Source organism: Meles meles, chromosome 4 (genome assembly GCF_922984935.1).
Source record: "Meles meles chromosome 4, mMelMel3.1 paternal haplotype, whole genome shotgun sequence".
Taxonomy (NCBI): Eukaryota; Metazoa; Chordata; class Mammalia; order Carnivora; family Mustelidae; genus Meles; species Meles meles.
In genome coordinates, this window is record NC_060069.1 from 146,611,690 (window position 1) to 146,636,685 (window position 24,996).

General features: G+C 41.0%; 1 long non-coding RNA gene across 4 annotated transcripts in view; it reads left to right on the forward strand.

Moving 5' to 3' along the window:
* Positions 1 to 24,996, forward strand: part of LOC123940098 — a 315,785-nt gene that overhangs the window by 27,970 nt on the left and 262,819 nt on the right. For all 4 annotated transcript variants that reach the window (XR_006818031.1, XR_006818028.1, XR_006818029.1 and 1 more), the window contains exon 3: positions 11,900 to 12,011. This is a non-coding gene — a long non-coding RNA (uncharacterized LOC123940098). The remainder of the gene's footprint in view (positions 1 to 11,899; positions 12,012 to 24,996) is intronic.

A 24,996-nucleotide genomic window follows, 5' to 3' on the forward strand; every position in this document is an offset into this window, starting at 1 on the left:
CTGCTCCTGCTGTTTGGGAAGGGGGCAGAACCTCATTTTTCTTTACACATCTCTTATAAATCACTCGGATTTTTCGGATTCATCCTGCCTGGGTATTGCAAGTGAATAATAAATCCAAACTCGGGGTGGGGGGAGATACAGACTCTTCAGATGCTCTGTCTGGATCACCCAGGTCCGACGACGGGTGTTGTGGCAGTGGGCCATGCCCAGGGGTAAGGGAGTCCTTGCTGCTGAATTCAGAGCTTCTGCAAACAGACCCGAGTCAATTCTGGCCTCTGCCTGAGGGGAAAAGCATCAACAGGTAACAGCACCCCTTGGACTCGTTCCTTCTGCCAGGGATGCCCTTTGCTGGCCATAAGCACTTGAAGGAAATGAGTAATGAGAGGACCGAGGGACCACAGAGGCCATGAAGATTGATGCGGGCTGTTTCCTAGAAAGGTTAACAGAAACAGCAGGGCATGAATTACTAAAATAATCAGAGCAGAAATGCTGAAATAGGGTACTCTTGTGTTTTAATTTTAATTATTATGTTTATATTTAATACTCATATCTGTATGTATTGAATGAAGATAATACACATGGATAAGCACTAGAACTAATGGTGGGTAAGAAACTTAAAAAAAAAAACCTTTCATGATGGAAAATTTCAAATATATTCAGAGGGAGAGAGGACAGTGTAATGAACCCCATGTTCCCATCCCTCTGCTCCAACAATTAGACAATTATCAGTTCACAGCCAATTTTGTTTGACCTGTACCCATGCTCCATCCCTCCTCAAATTATCTGGAAGCAAATTCCAGACATAATGTTGTTTGACCTGTACCCACTCTCATCCCTCCTCAAATGGTTTTGAAACAAATCTCTATTGGGTTTATCTTTGTTTTGATCTTTATAGGAAAAAACCCTAATTTTAATAAAATTGCTACATCTAAAACTTAAGTCCTTAGCATTATATAATGTTCAACCTGTGTTTAGAGTTTATTAATTTCTCCATAGTTAGTGTGCTTGAATGAATATCCATATGAGACTCACCCATCGCATTAGGCTGATAGCGCCCATAAATCTCTTTTAGTTGTGATGGTTCTCGGTCTCTCTCTTTTTTCTTTGGACTTTCTTTCTTGGTGTTATTATTAAAAAACAGTTTAGGAGTACCCGGGTGGCTCACCTGGTGAACACCCGACTCTTGATTTGGGCTCAGGTCATAATCTCATGGTTGTGGGATTGAGCCCTGCATCACGTTCAGTGTTCAGCATAGAGCCTGTTTGGGATTCTCTCTCTCCCTCTGCTTCTCCCTAACTTAGCCGTCCCTCTCTAAAAAAAAAGTAAATCTTGGGGCACCTGGGTAGCTCAGTCGGTTAAGCGTCTGCCTTTGGCTCAGGTCATGGTCCCAGGTCCTGGGATGGAGCCCTGGGTTGAGCTCTCTGCTCAGCTAGCCTAGTTCTCCCTCTCTCTCTGCCTGCCACTCTACCTACTTGTGATCCCTCTCTCTCTCAGTGTCAAATAAATAAATAAAATCTTTAAAAATAAAATAATATAAATCTTTAAAAAATAGTTTTGTTTTAAAGCAAAATATTGTCATTTAAGTTCATACGTCAGTGTCTCATGATTGGTTTATTTGACACATGATTTTGTGCTGAAGCCATCCTGCTCCTTTCCACCAGGCCTGGCAGCCACAAGTCACTTTTCTATCTCCATAGTTGTTGCCTTTTACAAAATGTCATAATTTGGAATCATAGAATGTGTAGCATTTTCAGACTGGCTTCTTCCATTGAGCAATATGTTTTAAAGTTCCATTTTTAAAAAATGTGTATGATGCACAGTTCATGCAAAGCATTATGCAGTGCCTGTTCTGTGTGAAGACATGGGGGCTGCTTTTGATTATTTGTCCTCTTTAAGGATAATTCATCCCTTTGTTGGAGGGCTTTTCCTTTCCGTGTTGAGCAAGAAAGACAGTAGGAAGTGAAAATGCGAGGCGTCTGGCTGCTCTATTTATAAGCACTTCGGGGTTACAGCTGTTCCATATGTATGTGTAGTGCAGCGGTTCATACAGCTGGTCCCCGAATGGGCTGCACTTCAAAAATACTGATTCTTCTGGCCCTGAGAGTGTCTGATTCTACAGGGTCTGAATGATGCCTTGGAAATCTATGTTTTCTCGGCTCCCCAAGTAGTACTTAAGTAGAGCCATTTCTTTGGTGGTAAACTGAACCCTGGCTTTGGCATCAGAGGATTTGGCTTTGAGTCTTCACTCTTCATTAAAGCACCAAATATTTATTTAGGTCCTTCCATGTGCCAGACCCTGGACTAGGCACTGGGTTGATATCATGGTGAGTTCAACAGTCACGCTTTTTACCCTAATGAGCTTGTACTCGAGAGGAGGCAGGCATAAATCAAAGAATCACACAAACAAATGTTATTCATCAATTATGATAGGCACCAAGAAAGAAAATACCAAATGCTAGGAGAGAGTGTAACAGAGGGGTATGCCTTAGTCTGGAGTGGGGTCAGTGGTTTGCTTTTCTCTGAGAAAAAGACCTTGAACTGAGATATTACCCGTGAGGTGAGGGCAGGACATCTGCCCTCAGCACACACAAGGTCGGTATAGTTTGGAACACCAGGAACAGTTGGGGAATTAATCCCTCAGTATCTGTCCTTCTGCAGATAAACAGCTGGGCCGCTGGTTCTCCAGCCACCCTCCTACTGAACTGCAGAAAAATTTCTTACAAGTCTCTAAAACATGTTTAATAATTCTGCCCTTTATATTTATCAGAAGCTCAATCAGGTTGTAAGTAGGCCTCCCTTAAAGAACATTAGAATTTGATTTGTTTGTGATTCCAAAGGCTTCTCTATGGGGCACCTGGGTGGCTCAGTCAGTCGAGTGTCTTTCTTCAGCTCAGGTCACGATCCCCGGATCTTAGGATCAAGTCCTGCATCGGCCCCTGCTCAGCTGGGAGCCTGCTTCTCCGTCTCCCTCTGCCCCTGCTTGTGCGCGTGTGCACTCGCTCTCTCTCTCTCTCTCTCTCGCTCTGTCAAATAAATAAAAAAAAAATTTTTTTAAGATTTATTTATTTATTTATTTGACAGAGATCACAAGTAGGCAGAGAGAGAGCGGGGGAAGCAGGCTCCTCGCTGAGCAGAGAGCCCAATGCGGGGCTCAATCCCAGAACCCTGAGACCATGACCTGAGCCAAAGGCAGAGGCTTAACCCACTGAGTCACCCAGGCGCCCCAAATAAAATATTTTTTAAAAAGTCTTCTCTATATCAGGGTAGGGTCAGTTCATTTACTGAAAGATACGCAGAGAAAAGAAAAACATCCGACTTTGGATCCAAACTGCTTAAGAATTGTGAGGTGCTTGGGCATTTGTCACGTGTCGTTACTGGCAGTCTCATTTCGACTTCACCATGGCTTTACAGACATGCGTTATTATGACTGTTGTGCACGTGTGAAAGCAAAGGCTGAGAGAAGTGCAGAGCTATACCACATGACCCGTGCAGAAGCAAGTGTAGCGGTTTGTTATACGGAGGAGTCAGGGGCAGCTAGGACCATTATTACTATCATTGTGTCCCTTTTGAGCCCCCACTTTGTGCTCATATCTGGAAGATATACGACCCTGACATACCAACTTCCCAGAATCTCACTTCTTCACAGGAAGTGAGGTTCTGCATGGGACTCCCTGAGTTTCTTCTCCCCCTCTCCAAAGCCAACCAAGGTCTCTTTTGAAATCTACAGCTTAGCCCAAGGAAGAGACTTCCGAGGCAAAGCAAAATGAATTGTCCTAAAGGTATTTCTGATATTAAGAATTCTCTCCATTTGAGCTGGAATTTTGTTTTATCTCTTGATGGATATCTTTCTCAGTATGAGCCATACGTTTGCTCTCCACCTTATTTTATGCTCTCCACCTGAAATTGTACCACATGGTAAGCCCTGTAATAAAGCAAAGTTTTTGTTTTTGTTTTTGTTTTTCCTATATATTGAGGGCAGTAGGTGAAAATGTAGAATTATTTTAGAGGTTACAAGACCTCTTACTTCCTTCCCTGAAATCTTCCCTCCTATTTTGTTCTAGTGGCTGAAGTTTTTATCCTTAAGAGTCTTTGGGATTTATAATGTCTTGTATATTAAAGAACCCTGTTAAAAAAACATGCTACCTAAAAAAAGTAACACATTAGCACTTATCAAGACTTGAGTGTTAATTATAATCATGATGTTGAAAGTTATGGCTAAATGATTTACTACTAAGAAGCTGAAAGCTTCTAGATTTGTCTGGATCCAAGGACAGAGCCAAAGTTTGAAACGTTCTAATGATACCCCAAAAAACCCCCCAAACCAACAAATTATGGGATCTTTCCTGCCTACCCTTTATCTCATCCGAAACTGCTATTATTTCATGATATATTTAAGTATTAATCATGCTTGATGCTGGGAGGTCATCAAAGATGGTCTAAAATATAGTAAGTTGGCTTCATTTTTAGAGCTTTATGGGAGAATTGGTTTTCTTCTTTGCTCTCAATCTTGAGAATTTTGCTTGGCTGTTGTGTCTGTCTTAATGCTACAGTAATTGGCTTCAGCTTGGAATTGTGGTTTTGTATATTGCCATGGAACCTCATGTTTAACCAAGCAGTTTCGGTATACACCTTTATCTTTGATTTTGATTATGTTTTGTATTCTAATAAATTATCCTGACTTTCCCTTTAAGAAATTAAAGAATACTTTTAGGGTAAATACCCAATAGTGCAATGGCTGGGTCATAGGGTAGTTCTATTTTCAACATTTTGAGGAACCTCCATGCTATTTTCCAGAGTGGTTGCACCAGCTTGCATTCCCACCAACAGTGAAGGAGGGTTCCCCTTTCTCTGCATCCTCGCCAGCATCTCTCATTTCCTGACTTGTAAATTTTAGCCATTCTGACTGGTGTGAGGTGATATCTCATTGTTGTTTTGATTTGTATTTCCCTGATGCCGAGTGATGTGGAGATCCGAAGGGGCACGTGCACCCGAATGTTTATAGCAGCAATGTCTACAATAGCCAAACTATGGAAAGAACCTAGATGTCCATCAACAGATGAATGGATAAAGAAGAGGTGGTATATATACACAATGGAATACTATGCAGCCATCAAAAGAAATGAAATCTTGCCATTTGTGACAATGTGGATGGAACTAGAGGGTATCATGCTTAGTGAAATAAGTCAATCGGAGAAAGACAACTATCATATGATCTCCCTGATATGAGGATATGGAGATGCAACATGGGGGTTGGGGGGATAGGAGAAGAATAAATGGAACAAGATGGGATTGGGAGGGAGACAAACCATAAGTGACTCTTAATCGCACAAAACAAACTGGGGGTTGCTGGGGGGAGGTGGGGTTCGGAGAGGGGGAGGGGAGTTATGGACATTGGGGAGGGTATGTGCTATGGTGAGTGCTGTGAAGTGTGTAAACCTGGCGATTCACAGACCTGTACCCCTGGGGATAAAAATACATTATATGTTTATAAAAAATAAAAAAAAGAAATTAAAGTATATTTACAGTCCAGGTTTTGTCATATTGAATTCCAAGTCCTATTAGTTGGCAGAGTCTTTCCATGACCTTGTTGAATTGTCAACAAAGGTAGTGGATTGCTGATGAATTAAATATGTATTTATTGTCTCCAGCAGGAAAGTGGAGAAAGAAATGTCTTTGCATTTCCACATCACCTGATACCATTATTCTAATTTCATTCGTTAACTTTATTTTGCCATATGTGCAATCCATGATGAAATCTGCCTCTCTTCATTCTAATTCGGCTCCCAAATAAAATATTAGTCCGTTAGTTCATTTTAATGTGTCATGTGAAAGTCGTGTCACTGTTCTGATGCTAGGATTCTGACCAGATGGGAAATGGATGAAATACATGTTCATAGAGGAAATAGAAATCCAGACCATGTAAAGGAGGACCAGGCTCCTTAGGTGGGATGCCTCAGTTAATGATCTTAAGTAGTAAGAAGCTTTAATTTCCAACATGTGGTTTGGATATTGAAGTTAGAAGTGAAAGGCATAGGAAGTAAGATATAAAGACCAAATTCTTCTGGTTCACAGCTTTATTTTTAGAACAGCCTGGAGTAGGAAGGAAAGCAAATAAAAGGAAACAACTTCTTATCTGAACAGAACTTCAACAGTCCTGCTTGTAAAGGCCAGTTTCCTGCCAGGTTTGTCCTTGGGATTTATCACATATCAACTTGGTTCAGCTTAAGAAATACTCCAGCAATTTGAGAAGCCAGGAACATCTCCATTGGAAAGCCTTATGGCAGCCCTACTGTAAGCCTAAGCAAGAATTTGAGGAACTCATTCCAAACTAGAGGGCAGGATCCTCTAGTCTAGTGATTTTCATTCAACCCATGGGCCTTAGACCACCTGTGTCAGAAACTGATGTATGTTGACATGCAGATCCCTGGGCCCTACCTGAGGCTGATTGGAGCAAATTTCTATGGGTTGAAGTCTAAGAATCTGCATATTCACAAACATAAGTTCTTAGAGGGTCCTCATTCACAGCTAAGACAGATGCTTATCCTTGGAGACATGTCAAACCCATCACTTGGGAAAGAAGGTAGAAAGAACTTTGAACTTGCAGCTCAGATCGGCTGAGTTATTTTCAGTAGAGCTTCCTATTATAGACAAAATAATTGTCACATCAGTAGCAAAGGGCTTCATAAAATAGTCCAACCTTCATGGGTGACAAAATTTCCTATTATTCTTAAATCCTGATATATTCTGGAGAAGTTGCATTTTTTTCAAGTTCTCTCCAGTAAATAAATGTGTTGAGGTTCTGAATGCACTTGTAATACTTACATTGGAATGTAATCTAATAGAATAAAATGTCATGCAACTCTTTAGAAGACATCTGTTTAGATAATATAGAGGGACAAATGGATTTGTGTCTGTGTCCTTTTATACTATACTATATATTTAAGTTTCATATATTATTTCTGTGTTGCATTATTTAATAAACACAGGCTATGCACAGTCCTAGTGCTTTTATTATACTCTAATGCAATATTAATTCATACTTATTTAATTTTGATAACAGAGTATAATTGAAGTAGCAATGATGTATATAGTGATCTGATATCGAAGGCTTTTGCCCATCTGCTTTGCGTGGTAATTGGTACATAGAGAATAAGCTTTGGATTCAGACAGACGTTGGTCCCAGCTTTCGCCCTTGCTGGTTGTATGACCTTGCACATTATTTAACTTCTCTGAATCTCTGCTTTCTCAACTATAGGAAGATGACAATAGTATATTACTTCTAAAATGTAGAAAATCACCTTAGTCCAATGTCTGGAACATACCAGATGCTCAGGAAATGTGATGCCCTTTATTGCACTAGAGGAAAGAGTCAGGTGGCATTTTGTAGCTTCTGTATGCTCAGCTATAGTCTGTTATTAAGCTGGGAATATTTCACACTCCATCGTTTCTTTCTTATCCTTATAATTGTCCTTTATTCAAAATGTAGCCATCTCCTTCCACAGGAACAATGAAGCATGTTACCAACCACATTCTGTCATTAATTTTGCACAAAACCTGCTGACAGTGACCCTTCCAAGAAGTAGCATTCAGTCCTTTGCCTTAAAAAAAATGTTTCACAAAGGTTCATAGGCGTGAGCTTTATTCTTAGTCCTTCCACTGCTTCCACGTGGCAGCGTCATCAATACTATGTACATTTGCAGTTTGGCGCGGGTCTGTTTCTCTGCTTTGTTCAAGAGGTACCACTGCCCTTTCTAATTAGCTGGGTTGCAGATGACTGAGCTTGCACATATGAGGGCCAGTCGGAAAATGAATCTTCCCTATTTCTGCTCAGACAGTCACAAGGAGTCAGGGAAAATGCCACTGAAAGTCCATAAATCTTCTATCTTCCCTTCTGAAGGGATGTGAGAGAACAGCTCTCCTGTCTTTATATATGACAGCGTTCCTGAATTGGGAGGGTTTTTGATGTCAAATTTTTTTGCCAAGATCGAAGGTGGCAAGAGTTAGCATCCTGCAGTTAGGAGCGAAATTAGATTGGGACTGGTAAAGGAAGCATTGATATGTCTGGCGTATGTAAATCACCCGAGCTCTTTAAATGAGCTGTGGATAGGTTGCATGTCTCAGACTGAACACCTACAATGAGCAGGAGGATCAAAGTGGACCGGGGAGCAAGCTCTGGACTGCATCTAAGCCATAAGAGGAGAGAGAGAAATTAAGATAATGGAGTCCTTCATCTTATTCTACTTCTAAAACGGCCATTTCATCATTTCTAAAAGCAGAGGGAAAGCAGGCGAGCTTCTCCCAGCAGTGAAACCAGCTATTAACAGAGAAAAACACGTGTTTTGGAAAGCCGCACTAGCTGGAGGTGAGGGCCCAGATGCAGGCCCCAGGACTGTAGAGATCTCTAGATGAGTGAGAGAGAGGTTGGCAGAGCTTGGGAGAGGCTGTTCTTACCTGAGAATCAGCATTCCAGGACCCCCAGAAGGCTGAAACACAGTAAGCCAGAGCAAAGTTCCCACAGCCTGGGAAAAGACTGGCCACTAGGATCCTAAAACACTGCCAGATCCAACACGCCGACAGGCCCATGTGAAATGGCTGCTGGTTTCACTGGGGAGGTGAAGCAGTCACCTGTGAATTGCTTCTCAGGTCTGGGTCAAGTATTTGAGAGTGAACATCAAGAGAGCTTGGAAGCAACTTGACTTTGCGTGACATCCAAAAGTAGACCCAGTGGGCTTATACTGTGTGTCTTGGACTTAGAACATTTTCTTTTTGTTTTTATTTTTAAATACAAATCGCAAGGAAGATTGGCCCTTCATCACAGATTGTTTGTATGCCCACTGACATTTTCTTTTCCCCCTTGTATCCACCCTCACTATTCACATCCTTCCACAGAGAGGCTCACAACTTTTAGGTCTCAGGTTCTTCCCCCTCAAGGCTCATCTCTGACTCTGTCCCCAAATCCAAGGTGTACGTATATGTGGATTTTCCCAAACCACCAAACAAATCTCCCACACCAGCTGGGTGCCTTATAATTCTGTTCAACTCTGACACTGTCTACCTCGAGATTGTGTCAGATTCCGCAGGTCGAGGGCTCAGTCCTACAAGACCCCCTCCACACTTCAGGTATCACCTGACAGTCCAATATATCACCTGTGGTTCTGACTGAATAGCTACAGGTTGGAAGCTCCAGTGACTTCCTCCTGAGGTTTGATTCTGCTGCAGTGGTTCAGAGAACTCAGAGAAGCATTTTACTTACTAGATTACTAGTTTATTATCAAAGTGTATAATTCAGTAACAGCCAGGTGGAGGAGGTGCATAGAGTAAGGTATGGGGTAAGGGCATAGAGCATCCATGGTTTCTCTAGGTCCACCATTATCCCTAAACCTCCATGTGTCCACCAACCTAGAAGTTCTCACAACCCTGTCCTTTTGGGGTTTTATGGAGACTCATTATGTAAGCACCATTGATTAAATCATGACCATTGGCAATAAGTCAATCTTGAGGTTTCTCTCCTCCCCTGTCAGAGGGGTGAGATTGAAAGTTCCAACCCTGTAATCACTGGGTTGGTTCCCAGTTGATATCCATCTCTTGTTCTCAGAGGCTTTCCAAAAGTCACCTCATGGACATAACAATGGGCACAACTGGGGCACCTGGTTGGCTCAGTCAGTAGAGCATGCAACTCTTGATTTCAGGGTTGTAAGTTTGAACCTCATATTTAGTGTAGAGATTATTGAATGAAAATATTAAGGCAGAGAAAACAAAAGTGAAAATGAACTTTTGGGACTTCATCAAGATCAAAAGCTTCTGCACAGCAAAGGAAACAGTTAACAAAACAAAGAGGCAACCCACGGAATGGGAGAAGATATTCGCAAATGACATTCAGACAAAGGGCTGATATCCAAGATCTATAAAGAACTCCTCAAACTCAACACACACAAAACAGATAATCACATCAAAAAATGGGCAGAAGACATGAATAGACATTTCTCCAAAGAAGACATACAAATGGCTAACAGACACATGAAAAATGTTCATTATCATTAGCCATCAGGGAGACTCAAATCAAAACCACATTGAGATAACACCTTACACCAGGCAGAATGGCCAAAATCAACAAGACAGTAAACAACAAGTGTTGGAGAGGATGTGGAGAAAGGGGAACCCTCTTACACTGTTGGTGGGAATGCAAGTTGGTGCAGTCACTTTGGAAAACAGTGTGGAGATTCCTTAAGAAATTAAAAGCAGAGTTTACCCTATGACCCTGCAATTGCACTACTGGGTATTTACCCCAAAGATACAGATGTAGTGAAAAGAAGGGCCATCTGTACCCCAATGTTCATAACAGCAATGGCCACAGTCACCAAACTGTGGAAAGAACCAAGGTGCCCTTCAATGGATGAATGGATAAAGAAGATATGGTCCATATATACAATGGAGTATTTTGCCTCCATCAGAAAGGATGAATACCCAACTTTTGTATCAACATGGACGGGACTGGAAGAGATTACGCTGAGTGAAGTAAGTCAAGCAGAGAGCAGAGTCAATTATCATATGGTTTCACTTACTTGTGGAGTATAAGGAATAGCATGGAGAACACTGGGAGATGGAGAGGAGAAGTGAGTTGGGGGAAATCAGAGGGAGAGACCAACCATGAGAGACTGTGGACTCTGAGAGACAAACTGAGGGTTTTGGAGGGTGGGGGAGGAAAGTGGGGTGAACCTGGTGCTGGGTATTGTGGAGGGCACATACTGCATGGGGCACTGGGTGTGGTGCATAAACAATGAATTTTGAAACACTGAAAAAAAATTTAAAACACATAAATAAATAAATAAAAATATTATTTTAAAAAGACCCCTTTTTGGAAATTCTGAGAGTTTTAGGAGATCTGTGCCAGAAATGGGACAGTCTAAATATATATTTCTTTCTATAAATCACAACATCATCTATATGATACTGAGTGCTGACTTGAGAGCAAAACATTTCTTTTGAAATTTTCAAGAATATTACTCTTAATGAAGCAATTACTAGAACAATTTTTTAAAAAGTTCATATGACTTTAAAAATGTGACAGAAATAGTAGCAAGCCTGGCTGAAAAATTGGGTTCTCCCGAGGAGGTTAGTGAGGTGGTGTCTGACAGAGAAGATGGTTTTGCAAATAGTTCCATGATGGTTGTTTAGTCATTTAGATGACTGTTGCGTTATTTCAAGATCTGTGAGGTAGATGCAGGCAATAACTTCAACGGCTTATCATTGTAAGCTGTATGGTTTAAAAAAAAAAAAAAGATTGAACTAATTACAACACGCACATAACATTTTAGCCACTTCCTAGAAAATGACCCAAATGTATATTTTTCAGAATTGTAAGCCACCATGGCACCACATGGTTTAGCTATATGAAGTGGACCAATTTTTGTACAATCACTAATTTCTCTGTGGCATTTAACCTGGCCAGCGTGAGGTTACACCACCCTCATTGACCAAGTTCCCACCCTTTGTTTGGGTCTTCGAATGTCTCAGGACGCGATGTTGAGAGGAATGAGGGGTTTGACTCACCTGGACGTAGGTCGGCATGTTTACCGAGCTAACAATGGCTTGACACGTCCAAGCAAACTTTTCTCCATACAGGAATGATTTCCCATTGCGCCTCAAACTTCTCTCCATCCCGCTAGTGAAGATGAAAGCTCTACTCCTCTGAAGTAGTAGAAGACAGTTATGTCACTGCCAAAAGACAGTTTTTCACACTCGTACTTTCCTCAAGAGAATGTAAAACTAATTGGTGTGCAGCATGAGAGCATGACGTTTGGCAGAATTGGCAGGTGTGAACATACTTTCTTCACACTTCACAGTCATCCTGGGGGAAGTGACAGAGATGTCCTGATCTGAGCTGTTTCTCTTTGCACAGTGCTGGCCGCTGCAGAACATTTCATAGCAATGGAGAAGATGTGCGCTACTGTGGGAAGAACCGACATGTGATTTGGTTCTGGCGACGGATCCTCATGACATCGTGCTGGAAGGTAATTCATTAGCTGTGATCTTGCACAAATTCGGGCATTCTGAGATAAGGTGGTTTGATCCCTATTATGTCACATGAAGAGGGACTTTTGAAGGGTAGCTTTAAAAGGACCTGTAGATCAATATGAAAATGAAATGAAATATTTCAGTTTATTTTTCTAAGGTTTTATTTATTTGAGAGAGAGAATGAGTGGTGGGGAAGGGTAGAAGGAGAGAGGGAGGGAGGGAGAAGCAGACTCCCTAGTAAGCAGGAAGCCCTCTGTGGGGCTCAATCCCAGGACCCAGAGATCATGACCTGAGCCAAAGGCAGACACTGAGCCACCAGGTACCCTGAAATGCTTCCGTTTAATGAAAAAATTCCACTTGGAGGAGAATATATTCAACTATTTAATGCATGTGTATGGGCATACATGCGTGTGTGTGTGTGTGTCTGTGTCTCTGTGTGTGTGTTGTAGAGAAAGAGAAAATCCACTTAGGAGAACATGTATAGAATCTATTAAAAACCATATACCTGAGGCATAACCTTTAATCTTGTAAATGTAACAACAAAAAAAAGCAAGGGTGCATCAGTATAAGTGAAAAAGGAGAGCCAGAAAATATCAATGTGAGTTATGACATCAATAGACCAATGAATTGCCAATGACACAGAGGTACTTTATGAGCCTTGGCAGGCAATTAGGTAAAAGTTTCTCCTGGCATAGAAATTTGAAGTGGTTATTAACCATGTATACTGAAATTTGATGGGTTAAAAAAAAAAGTTCTTAAAAAATAACTTTCGCATTGAATTGTTCCCTCCACGATGGTTTAAGAACAAAAACCAAAACAAAAAAACAAAAATCCCCAGAAAACAAACTCATGATGAGCTGAAGTAAGAGATTTTTATACCAGACAAAGGTGACTAAACTGCAAGTATGAAACCTTCTATTTTTAGTGGATCCTGACATTCTTTACTGCTGGCATTCCCAGTATCCCGTTAATACATTCTCCAGTTGGCTGGTTATTGTGCTGTAAATCACATTTCACTATGTCAGCAAACAATGGCGTGAACTTAAAGAGTAAAACAAAATCAACTTGGGAAAACACTAACATAAAACCCCTGAAGTCCAGGGGGAGTCTAATCCCTTAGAAAAAGAGGGGCAATAAAAGAGGAGTTAAAATGACAAGATGACACTGCAAGTTGTTTTTGGCGCCTAAGTGCAGAGTCTTGTTTGTATTTGTACCTACGGGATTGCGAAAACAAACGACCGATCAGTGAATTAACTGGAAACAAAGAAAGTGTTGGCTTTTTGCTTGGTATGGGTATATATAAATTTCTTATTGATATATATGTATATGTAATATATATTTAATTCAGCATACATATGTCCATCTGTATATATACAAAAATACATTTTGAACTTTCCCAAGGTTTCCAATTGCATTATATTCTCAAATACTTACTTAATATGCATTAAATGTAAATATATATTATTATTAAATAAGATAAATATATTAGATATCATATGTTAGGTATTTATTTTTAAGTCTGACCATTACTTTCATTATTCAAAGAATGGAGCAGAATTCCGTATTGCTATGTAAATAAATGTGCCACAGACTTTGACATTTTGTGTACCTTCTTTATATTTTAAGTGTCCTTGCCTTAAATTGTCTGCTACTGTGACATTGGATTGGCTGATATCAAAATACATGAAGTTTTTTTTTTTAAGTGAAATGAACACTGTCTGTCTCTTAGAGCAATCCATTCTATTGTTCTAGAAGATACATGAGGATCAAAAAACACATCCATAGTTTTTGAACTAGATTTTATCTTTTGTAATATCTTCTCTACTTGAAACATTGATTCACATAAATTTTCTGAGCATTTCAAATCATGGAAGTATTTTTTAAAAATTAAGTTATGTTAAAACAATTGAATTCCAAGGGAAGGAAAATATAAATGGAAAATGAAAAAAAAGTGTGCATTTCCTTCCCATTTGTGGTTCTTTTCACTCTTCCTTGCTGAATCACACTTATGATACCATTACACTTATAAGTAACTTAAAAATAAAATTAAATATCTGGTTTTGGAATGTTAGAGACTGGAGGCCAGAGGGAAGCAGTCTCCTCTCAATCAATAGAAAGGTGGAAACTTTGTCAATGCTATGTGGTAACATTTATGTCTCATCACTAGCAATTGTTCACTGTCATCATAAGATTTTGCCAGTGGATATAAATCCACTCCCTTGCTTTCGTTGTCAATCAAAAATAGCATCCTGGCATTTCATTTCATGTTTCACAGGCTAGAAATTTTTAGCAACCTGAGGACATGTGACTTGAAAACATGAGCAGCGCTGAGAATTATATTCTCCCCCAGTCTTCATGGCTAAAGGGAGTTAGAGTTGAACAATTCCCAGTGCAGCGTAGACAGACGAAAAATATTAAATTCACAGACTGAGGTTTTGCCATTGAAAACTGACTTTGGAGGTTTTTCAGAGTGTGAAGAGGAAGGGCATTGGCAAATCTAGGAGTTTGGAGTCAGTAGGAATTGTTCTATGTTCCCTTCACTGAGGTTTTTCTAAGTAAAGTTGTTAATTAAAAATCTTAGGTTCTGGGGCTCCTGGGTGGCTCAGTGGGTTAAAGCCTCTGCCTTCAGCTCAGGTCATGGTCCCAGGGCCCTGGGATCGAGCCCCACATCTGGCTCTCTGCTCAGCAGGAAGCCTGCTTCACCCCTCCCCCCCCCCCCCCCGCCTGCCTCTCTCCCTACTTGTGATCTCTGTCAAATAAATAAGTAAAATCTTGGGGGCGCCTGGGTGGCTCAGTGGATTAAGCCGCTGCCTTTGGCTCGGGTCATGATCTCAGGGTCTTGGGATCGAGCCCCGCATCGGGCTCTCTGCTCGGCGGGGAGCCTGTTTCCTCCTCTCTCTCTGCCTGCCTCTCTGCCTACTTGTGATCTCTCTCTCTGTCAAATAAATAAATAAAATCTTAAAAAAAAAAAAAAGTAAAATCTTAAAAAAACAAACAACAACAACTTAGGATCTTGGGGGGGTTGTGGGGGGTAGGGAAGGAAAAATGAAACAAGATGGGATTGGGAGACAAACCATAAGAGACTCTTAATCTCAGGGAACAAACAGAGTTGCTGGGGGTTGGAGGGGTAGGGAGAGGGTGGTTGGATTAGGGACATTGGGGAGAGTATGTGCTATGGGGAGTGCTGTGAAATGCGTAAGCCTGATGATTCACAGACCTGTACCCCTGGGGCAAATGATACATTACATGTTAATAAAAATAATTTTAAAAAATCTTAGGATTTCAGTTACTGCATCTGTAAAGTGAAAGATTTGAGTAGATAAACTCTAAGTAATGTCTTTTAATAATTTCGTCCTTGCATGACACTATCCATCATTACACAGATGTGTAATATAACCCTATGGAATCTACAGATTTCCTAAATGTAATATTCGTGAGCTCTTTCAAAGGCTGTGTCATTTTTTGTGACTTTGTCATTTCCGGGTCTTTGTGACCTCTGAGCTCTTACTGCTGCATTCCAAATGAGGACTTTGAGCGGAGATGTCCAAGTACAATTCTTATGACTGAAGGAAGCTCATAATTCCTCACAGGGACATCTGAGGGACACTGAAGAATTTATGTTTTTGTTGATAAATTTCTCCTCACGGCCTCTCTGGGAACAATGAACAAAATGTATATCCAGACAGCTCCAACTTCATAATGCCCGTGGCTGCTCAGCAGTACTCCAGGTGTCTGGAGCTCAGAAAGTACTAAAAGCATCATCATAGCTTCCTATTATTGGTCATGCATACATGATCAATACTCTTCAGAGGACACTTAAGTTGGAGAGCACTTTGGAGCAGAGAGAACTAGGTTCAAATTCTAACAGTTGCAACAGTTGACTCTGTAACCCGGAGGATATTGACCACCCTTCTTTGTAAATGGGTGTGGTGGGTTATATGAGAATATATATATTTACCTGACAGAGAGAGCGCACAAGCAGGGAGAGTGGCAAGCAGAGGGAGAGGGAGAAACAAGCTCCCTACTGAGCAGGGAGCCTGATGGAGGACTTGATCCTAGGACACTGGGATCATGACTTGAGCCAAAGGCAGACGCCCAACCTACTGAACCACCCAGGTGTCCCTGTGAGATTATATTCATAAAGTACCTGCTATGGCACTGAAAAATTAAGGGGTATTCTCTTTGTGTTACCCATCCATGTTGTGTTTGCTCTGTCACAAATAAAATTAATTCAACCTGCTGGGCTGTCAGCACCTTCCGAACAGACTGGCCTTCTCTTCTGGCTTGAGACATGCCATCTACAGTATTTTGCACCAACTTCAAGAACATGATGTACTTACAAAAATACTTGTCAATGGAGACTACAAATGAATCTTTACATTATTAAAAATGAAAACAAAACTGAGCAAAGAAGATGAGCAAGTCAGAATTACAACAGAATAAACACAAATGTTCAATAAGTGTGAAAAAATTGTCCAACTCATCATCAGAAAAATACACGATAACAAAAATAACAGCTTTCTTGGTTTCGTGAGGTATAATCCACATACTATACAATTCACCTCTTTTTTTTTTTTAAGATTTTATTTATTTATTTGACAGAGAGATCACAATTAGGCAGAGAGTCAGGAAGAGAGAGAGGGGGAAACAGGTTCCCCGCTGAGCAGAGAGCCCAATGCGGGACTCGATCCCAGGACCCTGAGATCATGACCTGGGCCGAAGGCAGAGGCTTAACCCACTGAGCCACCCAGGCGCCCCAACAATTCACTTCTTTATAGCGTATATTTTGATATTTTTTTAGTACAGTTAGTACAGAATTGTACAACCATCACCAGCATTAATTTCAGAACATTTTCACCTCCCATAAAAACCCCATATCCTGTAGTAGTTACTCCTCTCTTCACCCCTCCTCTGCGCCCCTTTAACCCCCAGCCCCTGGGCCTCTAGCTCTAGGCAACTACTTATCTACTTCCTGTCTCCATAGATTTGCCAGTTCTGGACATTTTATGTAGAATAATACAATATGCCGTCTTTTGGGACTGACCTGTCTTACTTAGCAAAATTGTATTGTATTGTAACATGTATCCATACTTCATTCATGTCTTTTTTTTTTTTTAAACTCAAGAACTTTTTTTTTCACTTTTTTATTGTGGTAAAATATATGTAACATAAAATTTGCCATTGTAACCATTCTTAAATGCACAATTCAGTGGCATTAAATACATTTACAATGTTGTGAAACCATTTCCACTATTTCCAATGTTTTCATCACCACAAACAGGAACTGTAATCATTCAGCAGTAAGTCCCTATTCTTCCTCTCCTGAGCCCCTTTGATCCTTTCTGTTTCTGTGGATTTGCCCATTCTAGGTATTCCTTATCAGTGGATTCCTCTAATATTTGCCTTTTGTGTTCAACTTGTTTCACTTACCATGTTTTCAAGGGTCATCTGGGTTGCAGCATATATCAGAACCATTTCCTTTTTTCTGAATGAAGAACATTCCATTGAATGGATAGACCGCATTTTGTTTATCCATTCACCTGTCGATGATTACTTGGGTTGTTTCTCCTTTTGGGCTATTGTGAAAAATGCTGCAACTAATATTGGCATGCAAGTTTTTAAGTCCCTGATTTACATTCTTTCAGGTACATACCTAGGAGTGGAATTGCTGGCTCCCGTGATGACTCTGTTTGAGGAACTGCCTCAAACAGTGATAGATTTCCAAAGTGGCTGCACCATTTTACATTCCCACCAGTAGTGTATGAGGGGTCCAGCTTCTTCATGGCTCAGAAATGCTGGTTATTTTCTGTCGTTTTGATGACAGACATACTAATGAGTGTGAGGTGATACCTCACTGAGGTTTTGATTTGCTTTTCCCTGATGGTTAATGATATTGGGTATCTTTTTTAATGTTTTCTTGGTCATTTGTATATTCTTGGGCTTTTAGTGGAACTGTAAATTGGCTTACAAAAAACAAAAAACAAAAAAAAAAACCTCTGGAGGACAGTTTGGGAAGTTGTTCTTTTTAAGCCAACAAACTCACTTGTAAGAGTTTACCTTAAGGAGATAATTATAGAAGTATGAGATGATATGTGCTCAAGTAATTGCAGTTTTTTTTTTTACAGTAAAGAAAAATTGGAAATACACTCAACAATCCCCCAGGCTCCCCTCACCAATCAAGTTTTTTAAAAAAATTATTATAGGGGTGCCTGGGTGACTCAGTTGGTAAAGTGTCTGCCTTTGGCTCAGGTCATGATCCAGAGTCCTAGGATTAAGCCCATGTCGGCTTCCCTGCTGAGCAGAAAGTCATCTTCTCCCTCCCCCTGCTTATGTATGCACACTCTCTCTGTCTCCCTTTCAAATAAATAAATAAAATCTTAAAAAAATTAATAATTGTATACATAAGATGGTATGCTATGTAGCTATTAAAAATGATGGTATGGAAATAAGTATTTTGACGTATAAAGTACCCATGATAGGCAGTAGGCCGCCTTTACACACAGGTACGTCCAAAAGCCCCAGTGGGTGCCCGAAACCAAAGATGGCAGTGGAGCCTATGTATACTGTTTTCCCCATACATTCATGCTTATGGTAAAATCTGATTTATAAATTAGGCACAGTAAAAGATGGACAAAAATAACTAATAACAGAACAGTTAGACCAATATAATAAAAGTCATATGAAGGTGGTCTTTCAAAATATCTTATTGTACTGTACCCACCATTCTTCTGCTTGTGTTGATGTGAAATGATAAACTGCCCCGTGAGATGAGGTGAAATGAGGTGAGTGATGTAGGCACTGTGACATAGGGTTCATCTACTGTGAACCTTCTGGCGGTAAGTCAGGGGGATACCTGCTTCCCGATCCTGCTTGACCGCAGGTCACCGAAACTGCAGAAAGCAAAACTGCGCTTCAGGAGGGACTACTGTATCACTGAGTGAACAAGGCAGATCAGACAGTAAAATGCCATTTTACCAAGAGTGTGAAAATGTTCACCTTCTTCCCTTTGTATTCATCTACTGTAGGGAGATGTCCAGCAGGATGACTGGTAAAAGTGAACCGTGCTTACCTTTAAATGGTGGGATTTGGGATCACTTTTTGTTTCTCCCTTGAGATTTTCTTTGCTGTTAGAACTTGCAGAAAATCAGCGTGTATCATAAGAACAGTAATAAAGCTCATTGCAAAGGAAAAACAATTCTGCTCTGTAATGGTGTCTGTCTGACACTTACTCTCTCCCCTTGCTATTGGGGAGTGTCCCACGTTGACCCTGAATTCCTCACTTTGAGCCCCAGGAGAATCCCCATAAACCAGAACAACATGGAGCACTGGTATAAAAGAAATGTCTGAGCCTGTTTTCATTGAATTTTCTTGCAATAATTACATGAGTTTAATTACAGCAAATAAATTAAAGTCGATACACTGGAATCAATATACACACAACAAAACGTGCTTGTTTTACAGGTCCTAATAGGACCCCAAATAGAAACTGTTTACTAGCATATATTGCTGGAGCATCTGTCTCTGAATGGAAATTTGTGGGGGACAATGAGAGAGAAATCTAGAACATTTCCCCATTCTAGCACTCCTCATCAGCCAAGATGGAGTTTGTCCAGGCTTATTCAGAATTATTTGTGCTCTGTCATGCCTTTGGACTTGTTCCATTTTTGGCCAGAGGGTCACTTTCCATCTCGAATTCCTTGAAAAGTCCTACTGTAGTACCAAGACTGGCTTCGAATCACGTGTGTATATCCCAAGACTGTGTAATTACTTGGAGGTCAGTTTCTTGTTTATCTGTCTTCATTGTTTCTAGAGCAACAGTGTTTTTGCTCTTGTAGCAAGTCTGTCAGGAAATATTGACAAAACCAGTGCTTGACTTATCTGGAACGTTGTTTTTAACTGTTCCCACCACTAATTCTTTCACACATTGTCCCCCAAACGTGGAAAGTTCCTCTCTGTCTGTTAAAAATGCATTGTGCACTGAGTGGGGTGCATAAACAATGAATCTTGGAACACTGAAAAAATTAAATTAAAAAGAAAGGCATTAGGTAATCTCTGCATTTCATTCTTTTCCTTGAAGATATCCATTTTGGGGCACTCCACTTTCTGGCTCCAGAGTGGACTGGTGATTGTCTGGACTTGCATGACTACTATCCTGGGGTTTCTCTTCACTATCATCCTGGGAATTCTCTCCTCCCTCTTCTGGATTGGATCCAAAGCCAGTTTTCTAAGGTCTGTGTCCTGTGCAATTACACTTAGAAAGGCTCTGTGTTTGGTTTAATGCTCTGCTCTCACCCTCTTGAAATTCTTCCGAAGTTTTGAACAAGGGGCCCTGTGTTTTCATTTTGCAGTGGGCCCTGCAAATTATGTAGCTGGTCCAACATGGACCCTGCGATTTCTGGTTTTTTTGGTCTTGGTAAATTCTCTCATTTTAGGGAGAACCTACCTTGGTGGGTACATGTGCTCTGGCTTTGTGAGTAAATCTATGTTGGAAATAAATGTTCTTTGAAATTTTCCATGTCTGGAAAAATCTTTATTTTACTTTCGTATTCTAATAGCAGTATAGCTTAACACAGAATTCCCAGTTGGAAGTCATTTTTCCCCAGGGTTTTGGAGGCATTACTTTATTGTCTTCTGGTGTCCAGCACTTTTGTTAGGAAGGCAGACGTCCTTCTGATTCCTGACCTGCAGTTATCAACCTCTTTTTCTCTCTCTCAGTTACAGCTTTGCTGTCTGCTTTTTGGCATCTGAGCTCGATGACTGTTGTTGCCTTTCCTCCTCTTATTTTTGCAGGTGAATTTTTTTTTTTAAAGTTATCATTGTAGCAGTATTTTGAGAGAGAACTGAAGATGTAAACATATATTTTCAATCCTAGCCACTTTTTTTTTCCATTTTATTTATTTTTTCAGCGTAACAGTATTCATTCTTTTTGCACAACACCCAGTGCTCCATGCAAAACGTGCCCTCCCCATTACCCACCACCTGTTCCCCCAACCTCCCACCCTTGACCCTTCAAAACCCTCAGGTTGCCCCAACCTCCCACCCCTGACCCTTCAAAACCCTCAGGTTGTTTTTCAGAGTCCATAGTCTCTTATGGTTCGCCTCCCCTCCCCAATGTCCATAGCCCGCTCCCCCTCTCCCAATCCCACCTCCCCCCAGGAACCCCCAGTTTGTTTTGTGAGATTAAGAGTCATTTATGGTTTGTCTCCCTCCCAATCCCATCTTGTTTCATTTATTCTTCTCCTATCCCCCTACCCCCCCATGTTGCTTCTCCATGTCCTCATATCAGGGAGATCATATGATTAAAGGACTGTGTCCCTTTTCAAGTCTGCCCTTCCTCTTTGGAAGTAGAATTAGGTGGTAGTGGTAAAGGATAATTTGCATAAGAAAAACTCCTGTGCCTTCTGGAAGAGACACTAATCTTTCTTTTCAAAATTCAGTGTTAGGAAACCTTTACTATGATCAAGGGCTGCAGATGAGAAAGAATACTGAGAACTCCAGAAAGACGTTGACCTTGAGAAGAGAGTAGACTGTATCAATGACCCAGCATTGTACCTGTGCTGCTGGAAGCAGGGTTGGCTGCATGAGGCTGGACAAAAGCTCTTTCCCCTTGGTGCCCGGGGAGATGTACTGAACAAGTCCTCTATTGTTGAATATCACTGCATGTGGTTTTTAGCTGTTATGAGTAATGTCATCAATATCTTTGTACATACATTGTTGCCCGCATTACTCATTTTTTTCCGTGCACATATCCCATGTCTCATTGTGCCAGAGTACCTCCAGAAAAGCAGCTGCCTCCTTGGACTTATTGTGTGATTTTATTTGAAGGAAGGGATTTGCTTATAAAGACCTACCACATTTTTTCTGATTTCATAAATAGAGGAAATATTAAGATCATTAGAGCCTCCCTTTTGGGGGGAGTATGGAAGTTTGTTAAGGCTTAGTTTCTTTGAGAGAATTAGAATGCATTTACATAGTATCTGATTATTAATATTCCAGAAAGAATGATGCATTTTTTATGACCTCTAGGATTTCACCTTTGTTGAGGTCTATACTCATTTATGAGTAATGTTTCATAAACATTTTCCTAGGAAATTCAACCATGTGGAAGTAGTCTGATGATAAAATTAAAGAAGCCTTTGTTTTTACTTTGTGCTTTTAAAATTAATGGAAATGTGAAGTGTGGGTGGGCAGCTGCTGTTTTGCACCCTCGGGAGTTTCCCATGTGAAACCCAAACTGGCCTCCCTTGACAGAGGCTGAGGGAAGACAGGAGAAAGAGACAGGCCACTCCAGGTTGGTGGGTGGCAGGTTAATATGCAAGCGAACTTACCAGTGAGACTTGCTCTGGGCATCATCTGCAAGATGAGTAAATCTCTGCACCCGCCTGCCAAAATCTTAAGTTTATGTGGAGGCCTTAACGAGGTTCAGTCACCTATACCGTCCAGATGATTTCAATAACGCACTACTCTCTCAAGGCTGTGTCCTTGAAATGGCTCCCACTGTAGGAGCAATGGGCAGAGTGAACTTTCCAAGGACAGGGAAGGGGATGAGGAGCCTCTGATTGCCTGGGTCCAGTTCGTGGATCAACCAGTGGTCATGTCCTTTCAATGACCTTCCCCAATAGCAGAAGAGTCCTAGAAAGAAAGTAACAATAATAGTTTCCCCCCCCCCCAGTTTTGTTGAGATATAATTGACATATAACATCATACAAGTTTAAGGTGTACAACAAAAGGGTTCAATGTATGTATACATTGTGAAATGATCACTATAGTATCGTTTTAATGTCCACCAGCATACATAGTTACATTTTTTTTTCCTTGTGATGAGAAATTTTAGGATCTACTATCTTAGTAACTTTCAAATATATGATATGGTATTGTTCATTATCATCATCGTGTTGGTCCCCAGACCTTACTTATGTTATAATTAGAAGTTTGTTCCTCTTGACCCCTTCACTCAATACCCATCCCCCTGCTTGCAAATCAAATCTCTGCCTCTATGAGTTTTTTTTTATTTTTTAAAATAAAAAAAATTATTAATTATTTGAGAAAGAGAGAGTACAAGTAGGCATAGGATCAGAGGGAGAGGGAGAATAAACTCCCAGCTGAGCAGGGAGCCTGACGTGGGGCTCAATCCCAGGACCCTGAGATCATGACCTGAGCCGAAGGCAGACGCTTAACCAACTGAGTTACCCAGGCACCTCAGTAAATTTGGTTTTTTAGATTCCGCATATGAGACCATATGATATTTGTCTTTCTCTGTCTGAGTTACTTTGCTGAGGTATAATAACACCAGGTTTATCACCATTCAGATAGTATGCTTTTGTCCACATCCCGGTATATTTAGACTGAGAGATAATTTCAGTATCCAGACTGTCAAAAGATATTGACTTCAGTGTACTTGAAAAGACTGGGCTCCAGAGGCATGTGATCTTCTGTGCTCTCCTCCTTGGCTTTGCATGGCCTCAGGTCCTCCTGGAGAGCCCCGGAGTGGTTGCAAGTGCAGTAGTGGGACGGCTGCTCTGGAGATGTGTGTGCTCAGGTTGTAGTTTGCAGGTCAGGCCTTCTTGAAGGTGACTGTTGACTTCATGACAAACGTAAGAGCTAGACATTAACTGAACAACAGTGTTTTTGCCAAATTATCTTTGATTAAAAATGTATCACAGGGCACCTGGATGGCTCACTTGGTTAAGCATCTGGGTCTGGTCATGATCTTGGGTGGTGAGGTCAAGCCCATGTCTGGCTCCCCCATGGGCTTGGAGTCTGCTTAAGATTCTCCCTCTTGCTCTCTCCCTCTCCACTGTTCATGTCTGCTCTCTTGCACATGCACTCTCTCTCTCTCTCTTAAAAATTAAAAAAAAAATAATCACAAGTTGCACCACATAGACTTAAAGAATTTTTAAGGAACATATATATTTTTTAATATTTTATTTATTTATTTGATGGAGAGAGACATGGTGAGAGAGGGATCACAAGGAGGGGGAGTGGATGAGGGAGAAGCAGGCTTCCCGCTGAGCAGGAGCCTGATGTGGAGCTTGATTCCAGGACCTTGGGTTCATGATCTGAGCCAAAGGCAGACATTTACTGATTGAGCCACCCAGGAGCCCCAGGAACGTATATTTTTCTAAAAGTCTAAAGTTGTCTTCACCTTGACTCATCCCTCACTTTCCTCACTGTCCAGTTAGTTGCTTGGCTTAGCAATTCAGCCTCCAAAATTATCTTGCAAGTCAGTTATCTCCTCTCTATCCTGAGCTACCATTGTCTTCATGCATGTTCTAGCATGAATTCAGGATCGCAGCAGCTTTCTAATTAGGAACCCTGCTTCCAGGGTCTTCCTTAATAACTACGCAGTCTAAACTCATGTCATCATTCTTGCTGAAAAGACTTAGTGGAGACATTATTTACAAAAGGTTAAGATAACAAAAGGTGGTGAAGCTCTCCAGGGCTAGAATGGCAGCCTAATATCCTTGGGCCTGAGGAAGAAAGTAAGGGAACAGTAGCCTGGAATGATTTTAGGTTAGGACTGCTGGCCTTTGATGGAAGAATGTAGTTGTTGCCAAACTGTAACAGGTAGGTAAGGAGATGGCAGGGGGCATCTTGAGTATCTTCAGTGGAGACAGTGGCTAAGATGAAATCTCACTCTCCCTGCTGCATTCCGTGTGTGGTATCTTTTAGCAACTTCAAGTCAGCTTGAGTCAAGGGTTGAAGGAATGCTGAAGGCGGAAATGGGCTTGCTTAATTAGAAGAGATCACAAATGTAAAAGGACTCTGTCAGATATGATGCTGTTAAAATGTTACAAGCATCGGGGCGCCTGGGTGGCTCAGTGGATTAAGCCGCTGCCTTCAGCTCGGGTCATGATCTCAGGGTCCTGGGATCGAGCCCCGCATCGGGCTCTCTGCTCCGCAGGGAGCCTGTTTCCTCCTCTCTCTCTGCCTGCCTCTCTGCCTACTTGTGATCTCTCTCTGTCAAATAAATAAATAAAA